The sequence below is a fragment of the Protopterus annectens genome, chromosome 3.part1 (assembly GCF_019279795.1).
Source record: "Protopterus annectens isolate FY-2018-M chromosome 3.part1, PAN1.0, whole genome shotgun sequence".
Taxonomy (NCBI): Eukaryota; Metazoa; Chordata; order Ceratodontiformes; family Protopteridae; genus Protopterus; species Protopterus annectens.
Window position 1 is genome coordinate 1486718469 of NC_056732.1, and position 23029 is coordinate 1486741497.

At 38.0% G+C, this 23029-nt stretch overlaps 1 protein-coding gene across 1 annotated transcript in view; it reads left to right on the forward strand.

Annotated features, from left to right (window-relative positions):
• Positions 1-21824: 21824 nt before the first annotated feature.
• The window catches only part of NPY (neuropeptide Y), a 243737-nt gene continuing 242532 nt past the window's right edge, over positions 21825-23029 (forward strand). The window contains exon 1 of the mRNA XM_044067548.1: positions 21825-22016. The gene's annotated coding sequence lies outside the window, so the exon portion shown is untranslated. The remainder of the gene's footprint in view (positions 22017-23029) is intronic.

The following is a 23029-nucleotide window of genomic DNA, read 5'->3' on the forward strand; positions in this document are numbered from 1 at the left end:
CAATACTTGCTCATACTCCTTCTCAAGTCCTGGTGTGTTACAATAATACAGAGTACAGTGCAACAAATGTTGTTTATCAATGGCAAGGGAGGGGGAACTTGCTGATGGCTACATTCATCAACTCTTCAGTCACTGCCCCTGGACCAGTCGTAACCAAGTCCTGGCTGTACCATCACAACATTTCACCCTCCGATTGCACTGCAAAGGCATCAATTTGTCACTGTGCTTCCATACCCTGCATAGTTGGAACTACTGCTATACCAAATAGCTGCATAAGGTCTCTGTCCAAGAGGTTTACTGGGCATTTTGCGGAAACAACAATTTTGCTTTTCTGGGTCAATCCTGAAACAGGATCAGTTATTGCAATATTATGGGAGAGGAGCTCCCGATACAGCTGTCCATTAGCTGCTTTCACTAGTATGTAATCAGGTGACTCTGAATTCTCTGGCAGTTTGGAGGGATGTATCCGGGTCCGTGATGCCCCTGAGTCACACAAAAATTTGACTTCCCTCCCTTCCACCAAGAGTGTAACTTCTGGTTTTGTGTCTGATAAATAGAGCTCTAAGCTCAATAAAGCTAAATCCAATATTTCATTTTCTTCACTATTAACTCCCTGCACTTCCTCTACTCCTTCTGTCACATCCTCTACTCCTTCTATCACGTTCTCATTTGTCCTTTCTCTGCTATCTCCTTCTAGTGATTCTTGACTATCATATAGTCAGTCCTCACCCTCCTTGTCTTCCGTGGTTGTCTTCCTGTTTTTCTTGCAATCCCTTGCCAAGTGTCCCTTTTTACCACATTTAAAACATTCACCCCTTTTCTTTCGCCCTACAAAGTCCTCTGATCAGATTGTTTGTTTCCCTGGGCATTTCTCTTGCCCTTTTTCCCAGACTTTACTACATAAACTTCGGCTCTGTCTTCCACAGAAAATACTTGGGCTTTCTTTTTATTTTTGCTATTAAAATGCCTTTCGGCATGCCTAGCATATTCAAGTAATGACTGTAACCTGCTTGTATGATGATCTACCATGTGCTTTGTAAGAAAACTGCTTATGGGTGCAATGCTGCCTTTCAAAAATGCATTCTTTAACTGCTGCTCATATGGGGAATCTTGTGTCTGATCTTCATGAACCTGCATTCCACAATGGCTATTAAAACATTCTAACAGTCTGGCATAATATCTGTCAATAGTTTCACCTTCTTGTTGGATGCATTGATTAATGCAAGTCCAGTCTGCCCTAGGCTTCCATTTCTCAGAGATTCGGTCAACCTTTCACTCTGTTGTCTAACTCTGCGCTGCTATGTGGGAGGGGTCTGAGCGCAGCATCACAGGGATTCCAGTTGCCACTAATCATGTGCCAATCTGGTCCCACAATTTGTCTAACTACTTTTTCTACCTCTTCTCCGTTTAATTTATAACTTAGCCTCATTCCTTGTAAATCTTCTGAGAACTTTCTGAAATTAACTTTTGGATGGGGAATTCCCTCAGTGGCTTTCTGGATATCTTCCGGAGTCCAGGGTCTATACACTAGAATAGTTAAGTCCTGACCTTCTTGCCCTGCCTAAGGATTAGGTATTTCTATAAGTGGGCATATTTCTTCTTCACTCGTAGATCATGAATTCCTACCCATTTGATATAATTCAATGTCCCCTTTTGAGTTACCTGCCCGTGTTCGAGACCTGGTCTCGATGGGATCTCTAATAAACGTTTTTGCTTTCGTAATGTCTCTATTTTCAGTGACAGCAGGATATCATGGGAGTGGACTAACCTGTTCACGTGCTTCATATTCTGGTAAAGGAGGCGGAGGGGCTGATGCTATTACTAAGTTATTGACCTCCTTATCTAAAAACATTGCTTTTGATTTATTATTCTTTTGTTCCCTACGGTTTACCTCCTCAATCCACCTGTGAGCCTGAGGAATTCCTAATTAGTGCTGCTTTTTTACCCGACCTTTAAAATCGGTTTTAAGCTGTTTGACAAGTTTGATAAGCAAGGATTTTTCTAATTTACCATCAAATTCATACTTATTAACCCACTTTGAGTAGTATTTAATATTATAAGCACGCTGTGACTGCATGTATTTTGCGTCTTCGGTTAATGGCGGATTTTGGGGTCTTTTTGTGCAGTTATTACCCATTTTATTCTACCCTTTTTAATCATTATGTAACTCCTTATTTTTAACGTGGTACCACGGATTTTGTTATAGTCTCTTCAGAATGACTGCCTACCTACTCTGTTTTCCCTGATCTATGACAAGACAGTAATCTTTTCTGTCCCTGACTTGTAAAAATACAGTCCTGTCAAAAACAATACAAATCTAGTCCCTGATCTAAAACAGAAAAAAAGGTAGATTCACCTTACCTGAGCCTTTGTGATTGATCACCTGGTTCGTGAAAAACCCGTCCTTCAGTCGCGGATCAGAAAGTGGCTCGCCTCTTTCGTACGACAATTCAGTCGGAGGGCTTTTCAAAATAAGAAGAACCAATGTGGTTTCTTTCCCGTACGGTTTCAAGCCACCTGGCCTGTCTGATCCGAGGCGAAGTGAGGGTTTCCGGTCTGAAGGAGCAATCTGTCAAAGGAAAAAACTTCAAAGACCAATGCACGTAAGGTTCAGATAAGGCACATTTAATAACTTGCTGCAAGGAGACAAAAACATGCAAATACAGGATTTTGCCTAACTACTAACAGGAAGTATGCTATTCTTATACTGTTCTACAAGACATTGCCTTCTGTGGTTGACGTAATCAAACACAACTTTCAGTATTGTTCTACAGCAGATGTTACTCAGATTTTCTGCTGACATGACTGGATTTGTGAAAAACATTTTGAGAAAAACAACCTGGCCTTGGTGGGCTCTAGCCCGTTACAAGCTTCTATTGTGTAGTTCTAATACATGTGTTACATTTCAAGGTACTTTTCTAGCTTAGACACAAGCAAGTGCTGATTGCAGTTCATATTTTCAGTCTTTGTTCTGGTTATCTATAGCTCCTGCAGCTGTGTATTTTCTCACAGCACAAGCAGATCTCCTTGTCTAAGTCTCATAACATTAATACAAGTGATGCATCTATTCATTATTTTCCTGACACAAGCAGAAATTATCTGCTTCCCTGTAAATTTCCAAAGAATAAGCAAAGATTATAGCTGCTCATATTTCATAACAATACAAGGTTAGAAAGCTTCTGCAATTCATACAGATTTTATGCAGTGTGAAATAGAATAAATGTGTTAACCCTTTTCAAGCCTTAAATGCACTAAGCATATTACTAATACATACACTAATACATATTTTTTGACAGTATACAACCCCCACTCAACTCAGTGTTACATAATTTTGATTATTTAGTAGAGTCTGAATTCAGGCAGTATTTGAAGAAAATTTTAAATACTAAAAAGAATAAAATTATATAATCTCACAAATGAAGAAGATTTAGCATTGAGAGATTTAACCGACAACCCCAAAATAAGGATCATGAAACCTGACAAAGGGGGAGGGATTGTGATTATGGACCGCTGGATCTATGTTGGAAAAACAGTTGATTTATTAAACAGCAATGAGAGATATATTCAAATATCAAGAAATAAGATTAATGTTGCCTCCAGGAGAATAGGTCCTTGAAGATCACTACCTCGAGGGTGTATTGAAAGAAGTCACTTAGAATTCCTAAAGGTAACTAATCATTTAGTTCTGTCTATCTTTGGAATACCAAAAGTCCACAAGAATGTTCTTGATCCTCCTCTTAGGCCCATTGTAGCTGCTACAGTTTCAAAAAAGTATCCCTTAACAGTATATATACACAGAAAACTAAAATCTTTTCTTTATTTACACCAACATATTTTAATTGACTCTTGGGATTTTGGGGGTGGGGGGGTAAGTTAAAAATGATTACTACTCTGAAACCAGGCTCTTATTTACTGTTGATGTAACAGACTATTTTCTGTTATTTCCCCGATTTAGAGGTTCAGTGGTTTGAGGAAGTTGCTAAGGAATGTAATTTTATTAATGCGACTTACTTAAAACTTGTGGCTGAATTTATAGACATAGTCTTGGCTAATAATTTCATATATTTTGAGGGGGAATTTTACAAACCGGTCTATGGGGTAGCAATGGATGCTGCCTATGCCTTCCTGCTTGTTAACACGGCCCTTTAATACTTGGAAAACATTATATCTTTAATTCTGAATTTTTCAAGAATATTCCCCTTTACTTGAGGTTTTTGGATGATATATTTTTAATCTGGGATATCTCCAAAGGGGAACTTCATGAAATCCTAGGAAACATTAAAGGGACCAAATCATTTTTGAAATTCACTCATTACTTAGATGTTGATAAAATAAATTTTTTGGATGTAGCCATTATTAAAAATAATATAAACTGTAAATTCATCTCTAGAAGTTATAGAAAGAATACCTTTTTCAACTCTTACCTCCACTATAGTAGTGAACATCTTCCACCACCAAAAAAGGAATATAATTAAAGATCAAATGGTAACAGCAGCTCATATGACTTCATGATTTAATGATTTAGAAGATGAAATAAAATTGATAAAACATTTTATATGGAAAGAGATTATCCTATTTCTATCATTAACAAAACAGCAAGCAAAGCTTTACAGGGATGAGGTATAAAATATAAACCCTTATTGGGAGTGGATGGATTAGATGTTAAATCCTTGCTTTCAGATAGCTTAGTTTGTATGAATTACAACATGGTTTTTTTTGTTTAAGGTTTAATCAAGATTTTAAATATATACAGAACATTGTTAGAAAATATTGGGATATATTTTTGAAGATGCCTAACACTCTGGGTATATTTAAGACACCCCCCTACGTTTACACTTAAGAGGGGGCCTCATTTAAAAGACATGTTAGAGAAAGGGAGTAAGGTACCCACTGTAATTTTCAATAAATCTAAAAATGGAATATTTAAATGTGGCACTTGTAAACAGTGCCACTATATAGTACACTCAGAAAGGTTTTTAATTCCAGGAAGTTATTTTATTTTTAGAGCTAATAAGTATTTTAACCGTCACTCAAAAGGAGTTGTATATTTTGCATATTGTAAGGTTTGCTTCAAGTACTATGTAGGACAACCTGAGATATATCTTAGGAACAGAATTTAGGGGTATTGCAATGATATAAATTAAAAAAAGCATCCACTAATGACTTTGCAAGGCATGTGAGCGAATGCACGGAGAGTGAATTTCTTTTTTGGGTAGCTGAATAAGTTATTCCTAGTCAGGGGCAATGGGAAACGTTCTTGGAGTACAGTGAATTGTGGTGGCAGTTGAGACTGAATGTCACTGCCCCCTTAGACTAAATGATCAGGTTTCATTACTACCTATGTTGAGATTAAGGGCTGCCAAACTTTAAGGTATCTTTTCTAATAAAATCTTTATTTACTTCCCCACAAAACTTTTGTTCATTATTGTTTGTTTGTTTGTGTCTTTCGGCTTTTTCCCGGTTAGGGGTCCCCACAGCAGAACTCCGGTCCGCTAATGATTGGCAGTAGAGTTTTACATGCTGGCTTGCCGGGCCTAACGCACAGCCTTCAACGAAGGAACGTCCGTTCACACATGTCGCCACACAGAAGACGCTCTAACTGAGGATCGAACGGGCAACATCTAACTGTGAGGCGACAACGCTACCACAGCACCACCACCACAACTAGCCTTAATTTGGATTAATATTTTTATATTTCTTGCCCCCCAGACCCTAATTTAGAACAAAGATTAGTTTTAAATAGCTATCACTGTTTTTAACAGTTATTTTCATCATTTTAAGAATCGACATTGCAGCTGTAACATTTTAAACCAATTTGGCTTGTTTTTATATTAAATAGCATTTTAGGTAGAATGCATATTTACATGTTTGTTTTTAAAAAAAATGCCTATATTGTTCAATTGTGCCTAATTGGTGATTATAATTGCTTAATTGAATGATGCTTTTTATATAAGTAAGGTGGTTTTGTTGGGAATTGTAACAGTTCTGCTGATGTCTTGTTTGAGGAGATGAAATTGCTTATCTGATTGTGGTCTTTTCCATAAATTTGCTTGTATTTTCCATTCTTTGATGGTGGACCGATTCATTTCATTGATTTTGTGTTGACCAAGGTTTGCCTTCATTTAGTTTGAGTTTTGTTTCTTGGCAACTGTGGCTTGTTTGTTATTGGGATAATATCTACAATAAAAACAAATGTTTCAATAGCACTGACTGCTATGGAGTCCAGAAGTGGGGGCTTAATATTTTTGCTTGCAAGGTGAAAGTTAAACTATGTTTTAATAACTGAGCTCTGATGCTTTTATTAGTATTTTTCAGGATAAAGAGGGAGCTGTAGCAGATATATGAGAAGTCATTGTCAAGGAACTTAAGAAAATGAATGAGGATAACATGTAGCTATATGATGTGATACCCAATTAGCATGTATGCTTCTGAAACATAGCTTTACAAGTGTCACTGGAAAAGTGTTCAGAGCTAACAGTCTGCAGTGCCTTGGTGCTTCTTTGATTCTGTATGCTTTCATATCTTATTTGTCAACTTAGGAATGCTTAAGGCAAAATGTAGTAGGCAAAATAAACTTAGCCATTAATCCTCCCCCAATCTACTCTACCTTGATATGACTAAAGGAGTTTGTTATCTGGCAGCTCTTTAAGCACAACGACTGAGTCCTGCTGCCTCTTTCTTCCATTTTGTATGAGAAGAGGAGTAGGGAGAATGAGAGTGACTTGATATTTAGTGCCTAGGGATAGTGCCTGCATTTAGATATGTGTTCTCATTAAATATTTAACAGGGGAGGAAAGAAAAAGAAATGTCAAAGGAAGCTAATGAGAACACAACAGTAGATTCTTCTGGCTGATGGAGGTATACCTTTGTGGTCTCTATAGTAACTTGGGCATCAGTGCTACCAAATTTGGTCAGTGGAAACCACAGGATGATGCTGCATGTGAGCCTGAGCTGCCACCTTGCAAGGTGCAAGGAGGTTCATGCGCATAGCAGCATGGTTTATTCTCCATGTTTTGAAAGTTAGATTCATAGGTAAGTACTAGGCGATCAGTCTGCAGACCATTTCAGGCCTAGACAAAAAATCCTATTTAAAATGTCCTTCTAGACTCTAGGAGGGCAAGACAAGATAGACCAGTGGAGAATTTGTGACTGTCCATCCAATTATCACAGTTTACCTTGAAGGCAGCAAAGGTGTTGCTTTGTTTGGCATTTACTGGAAGTTTATTCCAATGGAAAGAAATGCATTAGGACACGAATCTATCACTGCAACATGTCTTATTTATCTTCTGGTGAAGGTTTAACACTTTCAAACAAGTATTTGAGGTAGTATTAGTTCTGCAAAGGAATGGGAGGTCAAATAGAGTGGAGTCTTTCTTGTCATGAAATGCTAGGCATAGATCTCCCCCAGACGAGTCTGTAAGAGACTAAGAACAGAGAAAGGCAACTGGTCTTTTTACTTATAAATCTCTGATGTCTGGCAAGTTGGATGATATGTTTAGATAAATACATGCCAAAATATGCATTATATTCAATAATAGGTCTGATAAGATGCGCGTAAAGGGGAATCTAGACTGCTTTATATCTAATGGAGAAATAAATGAAATAAATAAATGCAATTAAAAAAATGAGTTTGAAAATGAAATGAGTCAGTCAAAAGACTTCTCAAACTACTGTGGAAACAAGATGATCAAATGATAAGGAATTATTTACAAGAGTGCCCAGATCCTTTACAACAGTGTCTGATTGGTCAGGGTGTATCTCCAATATGGTAACAAAACCGACTTGTTTACCAAAATGAACTATGCTACATTTTTTTTTTAAATTTACTTTGAGACCATTGTCTTTGCATCCATTGTTAACGTGGTATAACCTGTGTTGAGCAATTGTGAGTTAGCTGAAGATTGAACAACACCCAGTTTACAGTTGTCTGCATATTTAGTTAACCATAGCCCAGAATGGTGGCTTTAAAGTCGAAGAAACAGATGCCAGATAGTAGTGGGCCTAAAACTGAGTCCTGTGGTACACCTCTGGTAATTTTGTTGCTTTCAGAAGTGGCACCTGTTACTCAAACCACATGGGTTCTGCCAAGCAACCAGTTAGCAATCCAACTCACAATATAAGGATTTACATTCAGATTTACAACTTTATCAATAAAGACTGCATGGGGAATAGTGTCACAGGCCATGGTCAGGTCTAGACATGCTGTATGCACTGCATAACCACCATGCACTGCTTCAGTTACTTTTTCAAATAAATTAATGAGGTTAAAGAGGCAAGAACTTCCTTTGACAAAGCCAGATTGATGAAGTCCAGGGTTAAAAGATTGTCAATGTCCAGACTAATGATGTCTGATATAATGTGCTCCATAGCTTTACATATGAGGTTAGTGAGACTAACGGGTCTATAGTTATCAGGGACTGTGATTGGGCCACCTTTGTGTAATGGCATTACAATAGTCATTTTTCAGGCTTCAGGAATGTAACCAGTGGAGAGGCTTAGATAAAACAGCTTAAGTAGAGGTTAAGAAAGGCCATATTTGACACAGAAATTAGGCAACCTGGTATCTTGTCAGGGGCAATGGTTGAAGTATTTTTAGTTTTTGAGAGGGCTGAGAGAACCTGCTCCATAGGATCTCAGGATCATAGGAAGTTATTAGGCTATTGGCCATGAGGCCCTTATAAGCCAAGCCAAGGGTTTAGCCCATGTTTAGACAAGTCAGCACCCAAAGCCCCTGTTCAGCAGTGACACGGGTGGAATCCCAGCAGTGTATTTTCTGTTTCCCATCCAGTTATCCAGGTTGCGCTTGAAAAGGGACAATGAGGTACTCTGCTTGACGTGGAGAGGAAGTCTATTCCACAGATGGGGGAGTCTCTGGGACACAAATCTGTCCCACCAAGTCCTATTGATGTCACAGACCAGGTTGAGGTCATGCATGTAGGTTACTCGAGTGGAGCTTGACTTGCAGATATGCAGTAGTCCCATCAAGGCAGGGTCTGAGATTGCTTTGTATGCCAGACAGAGGTCACCTCTGAAGAGTCTGTAGGAGACTGAGTAGAGGGACAGGGCCTTTAGCCTATCTGTGTAGGGAAGATGTTTGAGGCCCTGGACTCTTCTGGTGAGGAGCCACTGTGGTCTCTCCAGCTGCTGCATGTGTTTTGCAAGGTACATACCAAAGGGGGCATTTTATTCAATAACTCGCCTTATAAGGGAAGAATACAGGGAAGTTATGACCTCCTTATCCCTGGATGAGATACCCTTTCTTATGAGGTGCACCATATAAAAAGCTTTCCGTACAATGGAAGCAACATGGTGGTCAAAAGTCAGGTTGCTATCAACTTGGGTGCCCAAATCCCTCATGACTGATTGCGTGCTTAGGGCATTTTTAATGTGATAATATGTGGGGACATCACTCTCCCATAAGGGGGTGATGATGAATTTTCTGTTATTCAGCTTGAGGCCATGTTTCTGCTACCGGTTATTTGTTTGGGTGAGACCTTCTTGGAGGACATCCACATCACTTGGGGAATCAATGACCACATCCAGCTTGCAGTCATCTGCAAACTTGGCCAGCCATAGCCCACTGGTTTTGGCCTGCACCTCAGAGAAGTCCATCCCAAATAACAGAGGCCTCAAGACCGATCCCTGTGGTACGCTGCTCATTACAGATCGACTGCCTGAGGTGGCTTCCTCTATTTTGATTAGGTGAGTTTTATCAGTGAGCCAGTTTGCTATCCATCTGATAACATATGGATTGATACCTAGTTGAGAGAGTTTGTCTACTATGCCTGTGTGGGGAATAGTGTTGAAGGCCTTGGCCAGGTCAAGGTAGGTGGTGTGCACCATCTTCCCTTCGTCCATGGCTTTGATGACTGTCTCAAAGAAGTCAACCAGATTTAAGAGACATGACCTCCTCTTGACAAAGCCAAACTATATGGGGTCGAGTGTTTGGAGATTGCCAATGTCCCTGTTAATATGGTCCATGATAATCCTTTCCATGGCCTTGCAGATTCCATAGCAATTTAAATGGGTGGCTGGGATTGTAGAACTTCTAGATTAGCTATAACTGGGGTGGAGCAAAATTTCTACTAAATTTGTTAGCTAGGATATTAGCTATTTCCTTTGGGTCAAAGAGTGCATTACTATTGTTGATTAGCTCTGAACATTATTGGGTGTTATTTCTTAACTGACATAGTTAAAAAAGTTTTGCAATTATTGTGAGTTTTAGAGGCTATTTTAAGTTCATACTCTGTTATTAGCTTCCTAAAAGTTCCCTCTAGCTCTTTGTTAGTTTTCCTTAGTGTGCTCTTAAGGTAGGTAGAATGATGCCTCTTATAAGCATTAAGCAGTTTCTTTCTATTATTATATAATTTAGTTGTACAAGTATTCCCCCACAGAGATTTGTTTTAAATTTCTCATTTCATCTGTTGCGGATTGGGAATGCCTTATCAATACAACTGTTTAAATGGGAGTAAAATTCAGAGGCATAGGTAACAGCTTTAGTAATGGGATCATTCAGAGAAGGATTACAGCAAAATTAATCCCTCATTGGTTAGGATTCTGCTAAATATTGAAGATACAAGTAACCACAATAAAGGAAAGTAGGGCTGTAAATTCACAAGGGCCTGAGATAGGAGAAAGCAGAGGTAGCATAATATTCCTTTGTGGAATATCTTGGGAGGATATATTTTAATCTGTGAGAAGTTTTATAGTTGCTTATTGGGGAAGTGGAATAAGGGAAAGCAACAAAGGCGGGAACTAAAGTAGATATTTAGTGTGCTTAAAAACTGGGAGACTAGATGGAGACTTTAAAGGTTATGAGTTGGAATATAAACAAATTAATACATCCAATAAAATGGGTTAGGATAATTAAGGCTATCAAAAAATAGCTTTACAAGAAACACATTTACTGAAAATGAGCATCGTAAACTTAAGAGGGGGTGTTTGCAGGAGTAAGCACTAGGTGGAGTGCAAAGAAAAGGGGCAGCCATTTTGATTCAACTGCTTTGCCAGTGGAGATGCAAGAACAGCTAGAACAGTTAAAAGCTCCTCAAGACTGTTTTGTAGGTTTAAAGGGAGACTGCAGGAGAGTTAACTCATTCCCTCCATTGGAGTTCTGGACGTTTGCACTGTAACTTCCAATGGACAGACTCTAAGCTTTTTGATAGAATCAAATTATGTCCTCACATTTCAAATAAATGTTCATATCTCTGGAACCATAGTGGTTGATAAAGAAGTGTAAATGACAAACTTTTCAGCACAAACTGTTTTTATATTGGTGGTATTCTTTTGGTTCCAGGTCTTAAAAAGGATTTTATAAGTCACAGTAAACACAGTAACTATTAAGTTTTTAACATCTTGTTAACAACTTACACTATTTCAGCAATGACTCAAGTTACACACATATTATCAGAAACATTATATTCACCCAACACAGTGCTTTCATATGAAGCTAAGCAGCTCTGTTTGTGCTACTTAGATGCTGAGATATTTTGAAAAACATGACATTTATGACAATAAAAATAAATATTATATGAACGACAATTAATGTATCTTTACCTGAACAAGACAGAGGTAAAATATCAATAGAGTTGTGTTTGCCACTATGTAAGCTTTAAGATGAAATCTATTAATACTTTATATGTAGCATGGCTTTGGAATTACTGATGCAAATATGAACAAGTAAGTATTGATGCCCAGAGGGATCAGTAGGATGTAACTGCAGAAACACCTAGAGGCATCACCTGGTTATAATGAGTTAAATTAATAATATTTTGGGTTTATCTACTGCAGGTTCAAACACTGGCCAGTTTAGATGGATACTTATACAGGTTATGTTTTTACTAATAATTTTTGATATTATGGGAGACTGGAATCCAAAGTTCAGGGAGGGTAATGTGAATAAATTTACTGGTAGATATAAACTAAGTTGAACTGAGAAATTCTGTAGGAGGTGCTTGTGTTATCTGTCACTTGCAGATGTATGGATTTTGTTTGACGGATAACAGGATGACAAAAGGTTTACCTGTTGTTCCCCAAGGCATGACATATGGTCAAGGTTCAATAAGATATTCATGGATGCTGAATACACTTGTAGAATAGAAAGATTTAAGATGGAGGAAATAATATTCTCTGCCCATGTGGCCATACAGATTAAGATGTATGTGGAGGGTAGGGAGAAAAAGGCAAGGTAATGAAAATTTGTAACTTATTTAATGGCAAATACACAGTTTATTGAGTGGTTAAAGGAAGCTTTAATTACTTTACTAGTGCAACAAGTCAAAATTACAATTAAAAGTTTGGATGAATGTAGGAGGGTCATACGGGAGTGATAGTTAATCTTTCAAATAAGACTCAGCAGAATGAGTAAGTAATTAAGGGAATTGCAGGGGTTTTCTAACTTGTCTTCAGATAACCAGTGTGAACTCGGATGGATTAAGGATGGCCTTCAGAATTATATTGATGAAAATTTGAATTTTCAAAAGGATTACAATAAAAGGAATTTATTTTGCAAATATCCCAAAACCATTAAAATCTTAAGCTGCATGACTAAAGCAGCATACATTGGAAAGAGCTATATTTAAATTAGAAAGAGTTCAATCAGATAAAATTGTGATATTAAGGATATGCTGGACATGTTAACAGATTATTACCGGGATTTATGCACAAGGCAGGATGGGGAGTAGATGGAATAAGCAGGTTAAGATGTGTTTGCATGGACTGACACTGCCACAATGGCAAGAAAGTAAGTGGAGTGCCTCATCCAAGTAATATGTATGGTGGTAAGATGCCTGGGACAGGAGGGTAATCCCAATGAGATTTGGAGAAACCCATAAATAAATTATAGTTGCAATTACTGAACAAGGTTTTGAAAAACAATGAGGTTCTCAGGGGAAATGTAGGGATACTGGTTATTTTAAAGGAGAGTACGAATTTGAGTGTTCCTTCCTCCTGCAGACCCATCTCAATTTTAAGACACAGCTACAAAGGTTACTTGGCAGTTCGTGTTTATAAAAAGATAAAAATGTTACCAGGACTGATCCTTTTAGATCAGTATTGGTTTGTGTGAGAAAAGTACAAATTCTGATAATATACTAAGGACATTAATGATCATTCAAAATGCATAGGTGACTAGAACCCCAATGACTATGGTTTGTTTAGATGCAGAGAATACACTTGATAAACTGAAGTGGAAATATTTGTTCACCCAGTTGAAAGTTAGGTGTTTCTGCAAAACGTTTTTAAATATGTTGTGAGAAGTCTACCAAAATGCTGTTACCTATTTTAAAATTATGGTTCAGTTGTCAGATGAATTACTGTTGTCAAAGAATACCAGACAGGGCCACCATCTCTCATGACTTCCCTTTACATTTTAAGCCAAAACTCTGGTTATTAAAATCAGATATTCTATTATTTAGGGGAATGGGTGTTGGAAGATTCAACTAAAATCCATACATGAAAGCTGTACAGATTGTAAATTATGTTAGGTGCCATGAGGTGTGTATACTTCTAGTTGGAAGGATATGTTGATTGAAGTTTCCTTTTATAGCAGGCACAGATTTGCTAAAAATATTCTTGGGAGCAAAAAATGAGGAGATTCCTCAGCTGATAATGGAAACATTAGGAAGTGAACTTCAAATGTTGTTAGCAAATAAGGCCTTGAAGGAATAGATTCCAGTATTTTTCTGGACTAGAGCAACAAAAGAGGAAAAGTGGAATGGAAGTGTGTTTAGGTATTATAGAAACAAGGCTAGAAAGGCATGTCACTCATCAAGTCGTACAGGATGGGAAACCTATTACTTGGCATGTCATTCAGAGACATTTGCAACTTCCACAGCAGGTAATATTGGATTTTGATGCTTAATTAGTAGAATGTAAATCCAAAACAGGACCAAACAGACTTAGTTGGGTGGATTCATGAACTTAGGCAATGACATGTATTATGTAAGGAGTTGATCTACAGGGCATATAGAATGCTTAATGTGTTAAAAATAATTTATTCGAAATTTAAGAACCGATGGGAAAATTTTCTAGATTAGTTTATACATTTTGGAATCTGGATGCAAGCATGCTTAATGGAAGGGCAGGCAACAAAACGTGTTGAAATCTTGTATTTTCATAAGGAGGTGCCTCGAAAAATAATTTTAGACTCTGACTCTCTTACATTACCTACCTGACTTCCACTCTGGCAAGGTTAACAATAATATTTCCAGCAGTAAAGAGTTGATTGGCTCCATGTGTTTTGGATGTACCTGAGTTTTCAAGAATTGTGTAAAGATTTGTAAAGGATAATAGGTGACATATTTAGACTTAGAATTCAACTTACAGTGGGTATTTACTTTTTCGTGATCTGTGATGAGGGAGGCTTGCTCACAAGGCTGCTTTGTTGTGGGTATTGCTACTGCTTGTTATTGCCCAGAAGTACAACTCAGGGGAATCCCTGGTATTAGCAAAAATACAGACATGGTTGAGGAAGTAATAGAAGATGTGGAGAGATTGGTGAGTCAGGAGTTAGGCAAAAGTTTATAAATAAATAGATATTATCGATGCAGTTTCTGGATAATAGGGATTGTGGTGGGGCGAATCGTAATTGATAAAAAGGAAGTGAAAAGATTAGAGGCTACAGGACTAACATACAAGAAAGAAGATGTTTTCATCTCCCCTCCCACTCTGAGATGGGCTATTGCCACATGTATAACTCAGTGTTCTGTTGGTGTAAAGTAGTGATAACCCTCAGATATGGAGAAGGCTCCTTGAAATTAGTTATTGTATTTTCAAATGTATAAAATAATTGAAGTCTTGGTCTGTCAGCTATAATGCATGTGATTGATTCTACAACATTCTGCTTTGTATATTGTTGTGAACATCTCTTTGCTATTTGCTTATTGTATTAAGTTTTAAATGTTGTTGTATCTTTCGGCTTTTCCCGGTTAGGGTTCGCCACAGCGGAATTCTGGTCCGCTAATGATTGGCAGTAGATTTTTACATACCGAGTTGCCAGCCCTGATGCACAACCTTCAACGAAGGTACGCCCATTCACGCATGTCTCCACACAGAAGATGCTTTAGCTGAGAATTGAACAGGACAACGTCTTACTGTGAGGTGACAACGCTACCGCAGCACCACCACCGCAGTTACATATTAAGTTTTAAATATGTTGTTCAATAACGTTATGCTAAGAAAAATAATAAAAATAATACACACTGCATGGTAAAAAGGGGTATGTATCAAGCCAAAATGTAAGCATATATTATGTGACTTGAATGTGCCAATACAGAAGTCTCATGGAGGATTGGAATGGCAACAGCAAATAGCATCTTAAACATAGTAGATTAACTAGCAAAATAGGAATATTTTGAAGACAAATGCTCCATTGTCCTAGAGGATAGTATGTCTCTGTATTTAATTATTTTAGTTAAGGATGGTGATGGGACCAAGCCCCCATTTGAAAAAATCTCCTTTTTTTGGAAGAAATATAAGTTATTAAGCTGTTGTAGCTGGACTAACAGTTCCATAATTCTTGCAACAAATCTAGACATGGAGAAGTGAGGAAATGAAACAAGAATAACAGACAGTTCAAAATGGCAGAGACATGGAAGAAGAAAGATGCTGGATGCACAAAGATGAAGGTACTGCAGTGGTGGTGCTCCGGTAGCGTTGTCACCTCACAGTAAGACATTGTCCTGTTCGATTCTTAGCTAGAGCATCTTCTGTGTGGAGACATGAGTGAATGGGTGTACCATCGTTGAAGATTGTGCGTCAGAGCTGGCAACTTGACATGTAAAAACCTACTGCCAATCATTTGCGGACCTGAGTTCCACTGTGGCGACCCCTAACCAGGAAAAGCCGAAAAACACAACAACAAATTAGAGCACTGCTGCACAGGGCATGTTGTACATATGAAGTTATTAGAACACTGCTCTACAGGGCATATTTTACACATGAATATATTAGAGCACTACCGCACAGAGAATATTGTACATATGAAGGTATTAGAATGCTGCAGCACAGGGCATATTGTGCATATGAAGTTATTAGAACACTGCTGCACAGGGCATATTGTGCATAAAACAGCATGGCTCAATAGAAAGATAAAATGCAGATGGATGTGAGTTTAGCAGTTCCTATATGTGCATGCAGACCAGGAGCATGGCATAATAAATATTACAAAGGCCACACAGATCAAAAACACAGACATTTTGCTACTGAATTCTTGCATGAAAAAACTGTTAAAGGAGTTTTGAGAGTTAATGATACTGGAAGCTAAGATGGATCTGGGTTCTCTCATATTACTATACTAACATGGCAGTGAACCATGTAGGGCATGGTACTCCTGATGTGCCATCCTTTGGGTAGCATTTTAAAGCCATCCCCTACCTACCTGTTCTAGTGGTAGTTTAGTTTAATTGTAAAGGTCAATAATTTCACAAAGGGCCTAAAGTTTACCACAGAATCCAGTGATGGTTGTCCAGTTTTAGAAAGGAAGCTGGCTTGCCCAGAAGAAATGGACCAAAGCACATAATGGACTTGCCCATTTAAAATAATTCCAATAAATGAACTAGAGGATGGGGACCTGTAATCTTTAACTAATTTACCAAACATGACATGAACCAGAAAGATACGGTAGTGTATGAATGTGTATGAGTGACTAAGTATGTGTGAGTGGCCAGGCACTAATGTGCTCTACTGCTTGTGTGTGTGTGTGTGTGTGTGTGTGTGTGTGTGTGTGTGTGTGTGTGTGTGTGTGTGTGTGTGTGTGTGTGTGTGTGTGTGTGTGTGTGTGTGTGTGTGTGTGTGTGTGTGTGTGTGTGTGTGTGTGTGTGTGTGTGTGTGTGTGTGTGTGTGCATTTATGTGAGAAGCAGGCAGACAGACAGAATCAGAGGTTATCAAATTTGATGTTACTGTCTAACATAAGGTATATGAACTCCAACCTGCTCAAAGACGATAAACATGCAGTATTAGTAGTATCAAGGAATTGAAAATGTGAACATTTTCAGTGGTTGGTCTATGAAAGTGCAAGCTAAGTGTATGTTATTCGTCAAGGATGCAGAAGCTCACCCGGGACTGGAATTTATAACAGTGGTATTGCATTACTTGTTAGCAGTTAGTTTGTAGTCAGTGTATCAGAGATACTGCAGTAGTAAGTGGTAAGCAGAAAGGAGAGTCAAACCAGGGTTAGCCCACTGCAGTGTACGTTAAGACATTGCTTATTAGGAAACACTTAACAGGTGAGAACATCTTAGGGAGTGCTGTTTGTACTGCTATAAGAGGAGAAGAACATATTCAATGAAAACTTAATACTAACACAGACTACAAGAATGTGGCTGCAATGGGTATACTCTGAAGCAAGTGTTGGCTGAGGAGAATAAGTAACAGCTGCCATATTTAACATAATGGCCTATTATTCTGCACACCAGCACTAAGTCCAAATCTTTACCAGTTAAATTAGAATGAATGGCAGTCTGAGCACCTTGGCTGGTGAATTGTAACTTCGTGTTGCTAGGTGTAATCTGACCTGAACTGATTGAGAGTTACTGCCCCAGAAAGAGGCATGACCCATAGTAAAACACAAAATTGTCAGAATTATACAGAACAGCTCAAAACTTATATCTGCACAGTGAATACCATTCCATATTACTTTCTCATATCATAGCTGCGAGATGACATGCCTTTAGCTGGATATTGGTTTTCTCTCTCTTCTGCTTTTTTGGATGAGGAAAGCTTTAGGATATTGAGTGCTGAAAGGAAAGTAGTGTGCTGAGATGTTTTATGTGCTTCTCTATTTAAAATTGTCACAGAATCGTTTTATTTTGAGAGTATTACCACATGGAAATTAGATATTCTGATGTCAGGCTTATGCTTGCTGAGATGTTTTCTGTGCTTCTCTATTTTAAAAGTATCAAAAGATAATTTTATTTCAAGGATATTGTCAGATGGGAATTAGGCTTCCTGATGCTGAGCTTGTCTTTATAGGTAAAAGTGTGATTCTCCCACCAAGCAGCATGGTATTAGCCCAGCATACACAATGTATATCATAGTACGTTGTTTAAAATAATTTATTAATTTGGTGCAATGTGATGTGCTAGAATTTTTTAATGGCCTATTTATCATGGTCTGTTATTAAACAGCTTTTTCCATAATGCCTAGTTATCTAAATGTCTTTTGGTTCTTAAGCCAGTCATGTTTTCCATCCACTTTCTGGGACAGAGGGGCTATACTACTCCCAGAAGAAGCTACATTCTGGAAGATGGCATTGAATACTAAAAAAGCCCTGGCTATGCTCCTGCAAAGAACTGCCACCTTTATTAAGTGTGGGAGGCACATTTAGTAACCAGAAGACAGGAAGGACAGATAGTTAAAGCAGCTTCAATGGTTGACACCAGTACCCATGTCAGCAATAAATAATGAACAAAAGCATAAGTAAAATGTTGAAAGGGTGTACAAGGTAAAAACAGAAATAGTAGCACATCTATCTTTTGAAATGATAGTGAACACAATTAAAGATGATAAGACAAAATCAGCATTCAGAATTCTTAAAAATAAATTGCTGAATCTTGAAGCTACTCTGTCTTAAGCTGAGGAATGAGGTCTCATTTTGGATGAGTGGGCAGATACTGGGAGGCATCATCTTAGAGGAGCTGGTCAGCATGCATGTCAGAAGCAATGAGAAGCAGAGGAAATGACATTCATTGCTGCCAGCCAGGCATGCATGCTTCCACAGCAGCTGGTCGGGATTCATATTAGAGGGAGTGACATGCATTGACTTCAGGCATGCATGGCCCCCATGGTAGCTGGTCGATATCCATGTCAGAGGGAGTGACACAGTTATGTCAGGCATGAATGTTCCCAGAGCAGTTGGTCAGGATCCATATTAGAGAGAGTGACATGTAGTGATTTCAGGCATGCATGGTCCCATGGTAGTTAATCAAAATCCATGTCAGAGGGAGTAACAAGCAGTGATGTCAGGCATGCATGGTCCCGCAGCAGCTGGTCAGGATCCATATTAGAGGGAGTGACATGCAGTGATTTCAGGCATGCATGACCCCATGGTAGCTGGTCAATATCCATGTCAGACAGAATGACAAGCAGTAATGTCAGGCATGCATAATCCCACAGCAGCTGGCCAGGATCCATATTAGAGGGAGTGACATGCAGTGATTTCAAGCATGCATGGCCCCCATGGTAGCTGGTCAATATCCTTGTCTGAGGGAATTTAGAAGCAGTGATGACAGGCACGCATAGTCCCACAGCAGCTGGTCAAGATCCATGTCAGAAGAAGCAACATGCAGTGATTTCAGTCTTGCATGGAACCACAACAGCTGGTCAGGATTCATATAAGTGGAAACAACATGCAGTAATTTGAGGCATGCATCGTCCCACAGCTGCTGGTCAAGAGTCATCTCAGAGGGAGTGGCATGCTGTTTCTTCAAGCATGTATGGTCTGTGCTTCTGCATATCATGCACTGCACATGTCACTGCCCTGCACATCTGTCACTGCTACTTCCTGAATCTGGAGCTATCCTTGCTGATGCCGCATGATGGGAACAATGAGGAATCCTACACCCTCTCTGAGAAGCTGATGTTTATTTGGTTGTGCTCTGTGCCACCTAAACAATCCTTCTGGCAATCACAGCTCATTTCAAAACCTAGGTCACTCATGGCCCAGACCCAGAGTTGCTTAGATGTTGGGAGCATCGGTGAGATTATGGTGCAAACAAATTAGCAATAATGCATATTTCTTTTTCTGATATTTTTCCTGTATTGTGCAACATGCCACAATAGGCTGATGCATAGTTATAAAAAAGCATCTAGATACTAAACACAGATTCCACAGTTCTAGGTGTCTGCTTGGCCAACTATAGTACAAATGCTTCACTTTGTCATGTTTCTTAAGAGATCAAACAACACAAATACGTTTTGGCTGAAGCTACAGACAAATCTGTTTGATTGTTCACCCCACACTTGACATCACATAGTAAAATGCACATGTATACACACACACACACACACACACACACACACACACACACACACACACACACACACACACACACACACACACACACAAAATTGGCATCCTTTTATCTGACTGAGTGAATTTTCAGTAAACCACAACAGCACAGCTCAATTAAACAAATCTGGGCCCATTGTTGAGTTGTATAAGTTGACTTAAGTTTTGTGACTTTAGAGTTATAGGTGTAGGGGTATATCTCCCTGATTTGAATGATCTGGGGAGGGGGCTCTGCCATCACATAAAATGTTTTCATAAGAATACCTTTTATCTGATTAGGACTGTCCAACAGTGGTTTGCTGAAAAGCAAACTCAGCAGCCTAAAGTGGCACTTTAATGACATAAAAGTCTAGTCCAGTGATAAGATGTTTAAATTAGAAATGTTAAATATGTGTTCAGTGGCAGCAGGGCATGAAATGTGGTGGACACTGAGTGGCAACTGTAGCAAAATAAGCACAGATGCTGAAAGCAAAAGCACCTACAAAGCATTTAATGATTTTCCCCTTCACCCTCTCCCCATCCCTGTTACCTAGCATAGGAATCATTATGTTAAATATGTGATCTCTGCCTGTGAATATATTTGTTTAATTATCCTGTAAAATAAAATTAGAAAAGTGATATCTTAAACTGTTCATTTAATGGAATGCCTTTGATTTTAGTGAAATAAACAAAAATCCCAGCATAGTGAACAGGTTCTGCATCAGTGCAGAATGCATGCTTTGTGTTACTTGTTCTGAAATAATTGTACTGAATTCATATTTCTGGCAGTTAACAACAGCCGGTGGAATATACATACAGAGTTAAAAACAGTATGTTGCATTTTCATAAATGAAAAAAACTTGAGACAATGTACAAAGCACAGCACAGAATTATTATGCTTGCTGTATGAAGGAGAGTAACTCTTGGCATGGAGCTCTAGCAAAGCATGCTGTTGCAGAAGAGGGCTGCAAGAACCCAGGTGCTGTTCAGCAAAGTTCCTATGTAAATTACCATGGCTACACTAAAAGAATGGATGATTCAAAAGCTAATGACTACAGAGCAGTGATGCTGTTTTCAGAAAAAAATGATTATTTAGGAAAAAGTCTCTTCTTCATTTGACATGAAGCAATCAAATGAAACTGTTGAGTAGTGAAGGAATTACATGCTTTTGATGTAAGTTCTGCTATGAAATGTAAGTAAACCACGTATATTCCTTGTGTTTATATCTATCTACTGACTTTGTTTAACACTAATATTGCACTCAGCTATTGCAGTTTTGGGGCACTTTTTAAAAGGATTATATAGTCACAAATTAACAGTCATATCAGACAGTCTTTCTTTAATCATACATAGACAAATGTATACCTTTGCCAGGTTGTACCATGCTCCTTGTTAGCAATTAGGCCATTAGAACACTGACAATGTACCATAACGTGATGTCTGCTCACTTTACTTACTAACTGGAGCAAATGATTGAAATATATTTGCTATAAAGTGAAGAAAATAACTTTCATTGCTATGCAGCTTGGTACAATAGCTTTCATATCTCTTTATCTTTAAATGTGATATATTAAAATGCAGTATGAGTGTTAACAAGCATACAGAAAGGGCATGGGGTGTATAAAGTCTTAGTTCTTTATATTTTATATGTGTCACAAGTATTACTGAAAAAATCTACTAATACTGAGTGTGGAAATAATTTTTTTTTCTTTCTTTTTTTGACATTGCTGGTAATCAAACCTTTTTTATCTGAAAAACATCACTGCCTTTTAATAGTGACAGCTCAGCTTCTGACGTGTTTTTCCCACTGCATGTAGGTGATAACAGAGTCTTACGAAATTGTAGTCAATGAAGCGTGATTAGGGCAAAGCCCCTCCTGCAGATGATGAGGTAAAAGAAAGCATATAAAACCACAGAATGGCAGGTTCCTTCTTAAGACGAATGAGCAGAACAGAAAAGCAAGTCTAGAAGAAGAGGGAGAACAACTTCAGGGGAATTTAAGACAAAACTGCTAACAGAATTTTTAATGTAAGTGAAATCTTCTTTATTTATTTGTTCACTTGTAAGTTGCCAAGATACATTACTGCTACTGAGTTTCAAAATAAGATTGTGTTATTTATTTTGTGTTTTTCATATATATAACGTGTTAAGGAAAGTTTAAACTATTATTGCTTGGATAATTTATAGCAGAATAGGTCAATGCTATAATCTTTTTTGTAGGAGCAATAGTTTAAACCATTTGCTCCTTTTAAAAATAGTATCAATTAAAAAAGAGCCGAGTTCTTCTCAGACTCCAAAGTGAGATTTGTGAACTGTTGCATATTTGTAAAGAAAAAGGCAGAGTACACTCACTCTGGATACTTATTTTGAAAGGGAAACACAAAACTTAATTTCAATCAAGTATACATCTGATATACTAAATGAAAATTGAATTGTTGTCTTCTGAATATAATGTTAATTTGTAACTGTCTATGAAAAAGAAATGGCAGGCATTTTAATTACAGATATACTGACAAACAAAGCAAAGGCAACTTCATTAGTTTTATCATGACAGAGCAATTGAACACAGAATATTACAGAGAATTTCTGGCTTTGCCTTCAAAGAAGGCTGCCGCGCATGTTCCCTCATTCCTTTTTACTATCACCAAATACTGGGTATTAATGTTAACTTAAAATGAGAGAGGATCAGTATGGTACCATCTCTAGAATGCTAATTTATAGAGATTAGTTTTTTATTATTTAAACCAACCTAAAAAGTCCAATAAAAAAATAATTAGCTTAAAATGTTAAAAACTGCATTCTGATATGTTACTGTGTCAGATTAAATGAATTACCATTTATAGGGGAAACATAAGCTGATCCTTATGATTTGTTAATTAAAATGTATGAAATGTATTTGCTATGTTGAAGAATGGATTCAAATTCCATTTTAAGTCAATTACTGTCACCAGTAACAAAAGCAATACTAATTCAGGTTTATTGTATCACAGTGGTCCCAGGTTATAAGGGAGCCACAGAATCAACACAAAGCAAGTAACAAA